This window comes from Hydra vulgaris, chromosome 04, assembly GCF_038396675.1.
Source record: "Hydra vulgaris chromosome 04, alternate assembly HydraT2T_AEP".
In the NCBI taxonomy this organism is placed as follows: domain Eukaryota; kingdom Metazoa; phylum Cnidaria; class Hydrozoa; order Anthoathecata; family Hydridae; genus Hydra; species Hydra vulgaris.
The window spans coordinates 25,967,428-25,975,822 of NC_088923.1; the positions used below are offsets into that span (position 1 = coordinate 25,967,428).

The window sequence follows — 8,395 nt, forward strand, 5'->3', positions numbered from 1 at the left end:
CATTAAATTGTATTAATTGCATCACACTTTTTCGCACTATTTTGGTTTTCGATAACTAGCCTGCCCAGTGGACACCGAACCAAAAAAGACGTCTTTTGAACGTTTAAAAGACGTCCAAAACGTTTAAAAGACGTTCGATACGTTTAAAAGATATTCAAAAGACGTCTTTTTTATGTCCTGCGCCCACTGGGTGTACAACGAAACTAAATTCAGTGATCTTTAAGTCATTTGAACTCATGCACAGAGGAGTTCGATTCATTTAAAACATTTTCCTGGTGTTCGCAATACACAATGCAACCTTTAAACAAATAGTTTAAAGGTTGTATGGTCAAAATTCTAAAGTCATTTTTTTTTAAACAAGCAATATTGATTTTTTCATACAATATTAAAAACTGCAAAAAACATTAAAAAAAAAATTAAAATTTCACATTTGGACCCAAGTTTTGGGTCGCAAAACCTGAAAAAGTCAAAAGGCGCTGCAATAAATATTGACACAATGGTAGGTGCTATAAAACTCAAACTTTCAGTGTTTACTTGTAATATATTAAAGAACTAATGGAATCAAATTTACAAAGTTAGCTTAAAGCACCAAGGAGATACAGTATATACAACTAACGAATCAAATTTTACCCCAAAACAGCCCCCTTCAAGAGCCCATAACTCTGCCAAAAAATAATAACAAAAAAAATACTGCTTCAATGAGTTTATCATATATATTATTACAACTCTACAAAATTTTTAAGCACCATAACAAGTAGTCCTCAAGTTATTTATCGCACCATGCTCAAAAATGTCGTTCTGAGAAAACAGTAATTTAAACAAATTAACATCGAAAAAAACAAGTTAAAATATGAAATAAGCTCTGATTCTGTTTCTAAAGATTTCTAATTACTCTTCAATGTATTCGCTAATAACAATGTTAATAAACTAAGTTTTTAATTTATTTTTAAGTACCATAACGAGGTTAATAACCTTGTTAAGAAAAATATAAAAATTTTGTTTATCATAATTTCTACTTTTTTTAAAAAAACTAAAAAAAGTTTTTTTTAAAAAAGTTAAAATTATGATAACCAAATTTAAATTTTTAAAACAAATAGGTATATCAATTGAAATATAGTAAAATCACTAAAAACCTCCAGGGTCATAAGTTATTGCTTTAATTTCTTTATCTTGATCACTATAACTTTTTCGTTTTGCTCTTACCCAGTGAAAAAGCGCACATGGGATACGCGTGGATTTTTTCCATATGTAACCCATGTGGGGATTATTATTTTGTCCCATGTGGGTTTCATATGGTAAATCCCACATGGATTCCATATGGTAAATCCCATATGGGATACGCGTGGGTTTTTACCATATGTAACCCATATGGGGATTATTATTTTGTCCCATGTGGGTTTCATATGGTAAATCCCACATGGGTTTTATGTGGTAAATCCTACATGGGATATAGGTGGAAAATACTACATGTTATAGATCTTAAATGCCACATATTTTAATCCAAATGGTATAAAAGTAGTCAATACTAGACAAATGAAAGTCCGAATGCTTCTATGATAATTTTTAAAATTCTTTTAATTTAAAAATTACTTAAATAGTAATTTAAAATTAATCATCGAAGCTTTCAGAGAGGCTTAACTTAATCTGGTAATTGCTACTTTATCCCATTTGGTATTCAAAATGTGTAGCATTTTTGATCTTTTACATGAGATGTTTTTCACCTATAACCTATGTGGGATTTACCATAAACTATTATGACGAAATTTTATAAAATTAAAAAACGTGTTGCAAAATGAATTTATTTTAAAATAAATGCCATTAATCAATACATCCAAGATGAATATTAAAAAAATTATTTTTTCTTTTGCGATTTACACGCCGTTTTTTGTGATTGAATTAATTAAATCGCTTCGGCTTGCATAATACCAAGGTTTTTAGTATCTTCTAACTTTCTTCAAACATTTTCTAAAAAAAAAATATAAATACAAATATATATAAATATATATATATATATATATATATATATATATATATATATATATATATATATATATATATATATATATAGAGAGAGAGAGAGAGAGAGAGAGAGACAGAGAGAGACACAGAGAGAGAGAGAGAGAGAGAGAGAGAGAGAGAGAGAGAGAGAGAGAGAGAGAGAGAGAGAGAGAGAGAGAGAGAGAGAAAAAGAGAGCAATTTTAATAAGGAACCTTATTAGTCGAGCAATTTTAATTATTAGCCAGGTTGAAGTCATTAATGACTACAATATTTCACAAATAATTATTTCCTAATTTATTACTTACAATGACTAACGTATTATGGGTAATTGAACACATATTATGCGTAATGAGCTTGAACCCATGAGGAGAATCCTGAAAAAAAAGTGATCAATTAGGATAAGTAGTTAAACAAAAAAACAAAAACAAAAATGTAAAAACCTACTTTTTCAATGATGTAGACGTTGGGTGCAATAGCCACTGGATGCAAAAGTATCTTTACTTTTTCGTCACACACACGGCCTTCTATAATAACAGGCCTTGACATCGCGAAATGCCGTAAAAACTGAAGCCCGATTAAACTTTCACTTTTACTTATATTGATATATTTTTATACTAGATAGGGTGTAATGGCAGTCTATGTTTTCTAATAATAATCTCAAGTAAAGACGGAAATATAAAAAGAAAACCAAAAAGTTGTTAAAAGATAATCATATTTTTCGTATTTCAAATTTCATTAAGAATATTTATGTAATATTAAATAGTATCAATAACAAGCAGAACCATAACAAAGTATATATCTATATATTAAAAAGATAACTGTATTTTTAATTTTTTTTGTTGCTAAAAATGATAACAATAAAAATCACCAACAATAAAAAACACCAACAAAAGTTGATTCAAGCAAAAAAAAAGTTTTATCAATATATCTTAACAGGGTAAATATTTACAAATCCAAACATATTGAGACATATAGGCTAATGAGAAAATAAAAAACATAACAAGTAAATAGCATAACAAATTACAAAACTAATTTTCACATAAATTATGATAGCTTTAGTATTTTGGGAGTGGTAATTAGTGAGTAATTCTTTAGCAGAATATTAGAATATACTCTGCATTGTTTTTTTGTGATTTTAAATTAATATTTAGCAGCAATGAACTAAAACTGAGTAACACAAAATGTTCTGTATAAAGGGTCAGTACCACCTTGAAAAAAAAAAGCAAAATATTGACCATTAGAAAAGAGCATCAGAAGGAATTTCAAGCCCGCCTCTGTTTAGGCTATACAGATAACTTCCATATTTATAATAATAATTGGTAGAATCATCATAAATTTTTATTTCGCTTTTTTGCACATAGCCAGCTATGTAAACTATAGCCACTAATGTAGATTTATTAACTGAGCTTTCAAGATCATGTATATTATCCAGAAGTTCTTTTTCATCAGTAGAAATATCTCTAAAACATATGTCACAAGTATGACCATCGATACCATCAACAGGAATGTCAAGTTGTAATATCAACTTAGTAAGTTGAATATTAATTTTTTCAATTACAGATTTAGCGTTTATAAAGTAAGTACCTCCAGATCCCTGTCAAAGCTTAGAAAAAGCTTTTTCAAGTGGATCTGTTGAAAACCAACCTAATAAGACATACTTTGCTCCATTACTCAACAAAGTTTCTACAAGATCAATAAAGCCATAACATAAATGCGCTATTGCATTGCTAGTATCTAGCGTAAGCTGTTTTACACGCTTACCTGTAGGTTTCATAAAATTTGACAGTTCAGCAATATCTCGTAGCAGTTGTAACTGTTGATCACCAACTAAGTGGATTTCTTCGCATAATTCATTTCTAAACCGAATGCCAGCACCAGGTGCTTTGACATTAACAACATTCGAAAAAAAATTATTTTTCAATAAATACAGCAGTACCTTCAAATGCTTTATTTTCGATCTCTTGATGCGTTCTTAATGCAGGTACTGTTTCTTTGCAAAAAACAGACAAACAAAACTTTACAGATTGTCTCTCTATTGGTTTTGGATAAACTGATTTAGCTGTAAGTTAAGAGAGTTTAAAAAGACTATTGCACTCGGTTTTATATATAGTTTCTAAATCACTCCACTTAGCCAAAGCCAGTTCTTTATTGTTCAAAAGTTGAAGTTCCCCAGTCTTTTTTGTCAACCAATTGTTTCATATAGATTTTAGTAGATGCACATAATCATACAATAAATATATACCTGATGTTGTTAACCATGGTTTACTATCAACTGTTTTAAACATTCCAAAAAATCTTTGATTTACACGGTTACCATCAGTAATTATTACCAGTGTCTTACTATTTTCAATATTATTTATTGTATAGACAATTTGTTGACATTGAGCAAACTGAAATTCAGAGGAAAGATTTGCAACAGGTTGAGCTCTACATATAAATTCTGGACCTCCAAAAAGACATTTAATCATAAATGATAAAATTGTTTTAGCTAACTTTTCAGGGTAGTTTACTGCTTGACCAAACAAAGCACCTCTTGGGTAAAGTAATAAAGCTTTGACATAGACCTCATCAATTAGTAGTATGGAAATTCTTTTTAATGGATTTAAATTCATAAAAATACTATTTATGAAACTTAGGTCCTCCATTGAGCTTATTTTTGAAGTCAATCATGTTTAAGTCCTTATACTTGGCAACTTGTAGTCAATACACAAACAATCATATAAACTTCGTTGTAGTTGTAATTGATATTGTAGTTGTATAAATTGATATTTTTGTTGTAGTTGAGATAGTTCGACTTGCAAAGAGATACACAGCATTTCAAAGGCATTTTTAAGGCATTTAAAAAAACTAATAGTTAGCTTGACAATATTATTACCTTACAATGTTAACGCCTTGAAACTTACAACGTTATCGTCTTGAAGTTGCGCTATCTAATTTATAAACCAATCAAATTTTAAAGATTTATTAAAAAAGCGCGAACACAAACTTTTGTCTAATGTTAAAAGATGAAAATGTAAACACAGTATTAGGAATTGGCCTTCAGATTAACAAATTTGTTGCGCGATGTCAAGGCCTGTTATTATAGAATAATAACAGGCCTTGACATCCGCGGTCACACATAATATAATATTCTGAAACTAATAAACAAAAATCTAAATTTCTATAAATAAATTTATTCTTTGATCATTGCCTTTATATCCTATCTTATTTTCATATCATAATTTATTATGGTATTATTTATATAACATATCACAACAATATTATTAAATTTGTGATGTTCAAATATCATATGAACATTCTCTAACATGTTCATATGATATTTGAATATAGTTCTTGAGTATATTATCTGCAAACAATTGACTGATGCAAGTTCAAATGTTGTCAAAAACCAAGCATGCATGCATGGGACACTGCAGTGTCCCACAAAGAAATGCTGGTTTGAAAGTCAAATTTTCTTTAATAAAAAAAATATTAAAATAGGGGGGAGATAAGTTTCTGTAACTTTTTTTATGCTCCAAAACTTTTAACTTTAGATATAATAAGGTCCTTATGACTTAAGGGACTTACAAACTAAATCAAGGAACAAAAACAGGATATTAACAGAAACTTTTCAATTTTTAAACTGGAGTACCACAGTGTAATTGGGAATAAAGTCGCTGGGTCCAGTATTCAAAATAATATGATCTAAAGTAATATATAAATTAAATAAAATGCTTTAAAATGCATGCAGTTATACATATAACTCCTGATAGTTAACTATATGTATAACTAGTTATACATAAAATTTATTATATAAACTTATTTTTTAAGGTTATGCTTGAACAAATTAGTACCAATTAATTCAAATTCAAGATTTAGTTCAAGTTCAAGTTCTTATTTGTTCATTGTTTTTTCACTATTTTATATTTATTTGTTCAAATTTGTTAACTAGTACTAATTCTTACTACAGTAAGAATATTTATCATTGTTGAACGTGATTTTATTAGTAACTTAATTTTACTTTCAACATATTTTGACAACACCCTTTACATTTTAAATGATGACAGTTTTACTTTTCTATTGATGTTAAATTTATTACGTTTCAATAACTCAGATTGAATTTTACTGAATTATTGTAAGCTTTGTAAGAATTTGTTGTATATCAAATGGTGTTGTAAATAAAGTAAAAATTATATATATATATATGGGAGGGAATGTTGAGACCAAAATAATGTCAATTAAAAAATTGAATTAAAAAAAAAAGTAAAACAATTTATGCTAGCTATGAGCAGGTTTTAGAGGTATTTACACCAACAATATGGTCTAAAAACTTTTTGCTTTTGTTGCTTTAAACTGTAGAGGATCATAGGAAAAACAATTTAAATTCAGAAATTAGCTTGCTTATCTGTCATCATCTGACATCATTATGCATAGATGATCCTAAGATTTAGGTAAAATAAGTAATCAATTTGCCATATTTCTCTTTAGAAAGTGTAAGAAAAAAGCATTGTTATGCTGAGAACCTACCTATTGAGCAAGCTTTGACCACCTATTTTATAAATTTGAGAGACAGAAGTGGAAGTGCGAATCGCAAAAGAACTAATAACAATGCTCTTAATTGATTTTAACTTTGTAGATTAATATTAATATAGTATTTAGAAATAATAAATGAAGTTTACATGATTTTTATAATTTGTATTTATTTCTTGTATTTTATTTGTATATTTGTATTTAATTATCAGTTGTCAGTCTCTATTTTATAAAATGAATTAAAAAACTATTTATTTATAGTATAATATTAATACATAAATACTAGTTTCCTAATGCTATTATCATCACAATGTTAATGGTATTCGTTTTAAAGTGAAATTTTGTATCAATTTTATTGTTTTAATGTTGTGTGTATATATATATATATATATATATATATATATATATATATATATATATATATATATATATATATATATATATATATATATATATATATTATTTTTACTTTATTTAAAACACCATTTGATATACAACAAACCCCTACAAAGCTTACAATAATTCAGTTATGATACAATCTGAGTTATTGAAACGTAATAAATTTAACATCAATAGAAAAGTAAAGCTGTCATCATTTAAAATGTAAAGGGTGTTGTCAAAATATGTTGAAAATAAAATTAACAAATAAAATCACATTCAACAATGATAAACATTCTTACTGTAGTAAGAAATAGTACTAATTAACAAATTTGAACAAATAAATATAAAATTAACAAAAACAATGAATAAATAAGAACTTTAACTTGAACTTTAACTAAATCTTAAATTTGAATTAATTGGTATTAATTTGTTTAAGCATAACCTTAAAAAATAAGTTTCTATAACAAATTATATGTATAACTAGTTATACATATAGTTAACTATCAGGAGTTATATGTATAACTATATCAGGAGTTATATGTATAACTATATCAGGAGTTATATGTATAACTATATGCATTTTAAAGTATACTATTTTATTTAAACATTACTTTAGATTATATTACTTTGAAAACTGGACCCAGAGGCTTTATTCCCAATAACACTGTGGTACTCCAGATTAAAGATTAAAAAGTTTCTGTTAATATCCTGTTTTTGTTTCTCAATGTAGTTTGTAAGTTCCTTAAGTCATAAGGACCTTATTATATTTAAAGTTAAAAGTTTTGGAGCATAAAAAAAGTTACAGAAACTTATCTCCCCCACCACCACCACCCTATTTTTTTCTTTTTTAACAAAGAAAATTGGGAATTCTTTGACTTTCAAACATGCATTTCTTTGTGGGACACTGTAGTGTCCCATGCATGCATGCTTGGTTTTTGACAACATTTGAACATTCATCAGTTAATTGTTTGCAGATAATATACTCAAGATCTATATTCAAATAACTATTATATTATCCTAATAATACGTCTATTTGCACAAATCTTAATCTTATTTCTTTAATGAAAGATAAACATTATTCGTGGTTTTTACATACTTGCTTGCCATTCTCTATATTAATATAAAATATTTTTACACAGTATAAACGTAACGCAAAGCAATGTCGATTTAAAAATTTTATTTAGTTTTTTAAAAAGTTTTTTTTTTAGTTTCCAGCTTTCAAATTAATTCCCATGCAAATCCCACATGAAACCCACGTGGGATTTCCCATGTGTGTAAATACCATATGGTTCCCACATGTAACCCATGTGGGATTACCCACATGGGTTTAAGGTGACAAATTTCCATACGGATACCACATGGGAAAATCCGTCCCACGTAAATCCCATCAATCCCACACGGAACCCACGCGGAACCCATGTGGGACGCGGTTTTATTTTTCACTGGGTATTTGTTTCCGAGGTTGCTTTACCTCATCAGTTGATTTTTTTGCAATATTTTTTAATT

General features: G+C 27.8%; 1 long non-coding RNA gene across 1 annotated transcript; it reads right to left on the reverse strand.

The window, feature by feature from the left end:
• Positions 1 to 1,783: 1,783 nt before the first annotated feature.
• LOC136079701 (uncharacterized) lies at positions 1,784 to 6,876 on the reverse strand. The gene is made up of 2 exons (XR_010638144.1): positions 2,305 to 6,876; positions 1,784 to 1,965 (listed from the first exon to the last, which is right to left on the reverse strand). It is a non-coding gene; the product is annotated as an uncharacterized LOC136079701 (long non-coding RNA).
• Between the last annotated feature and the right edge of the window lie 1,519 nt (positions 6,877 to 8,395).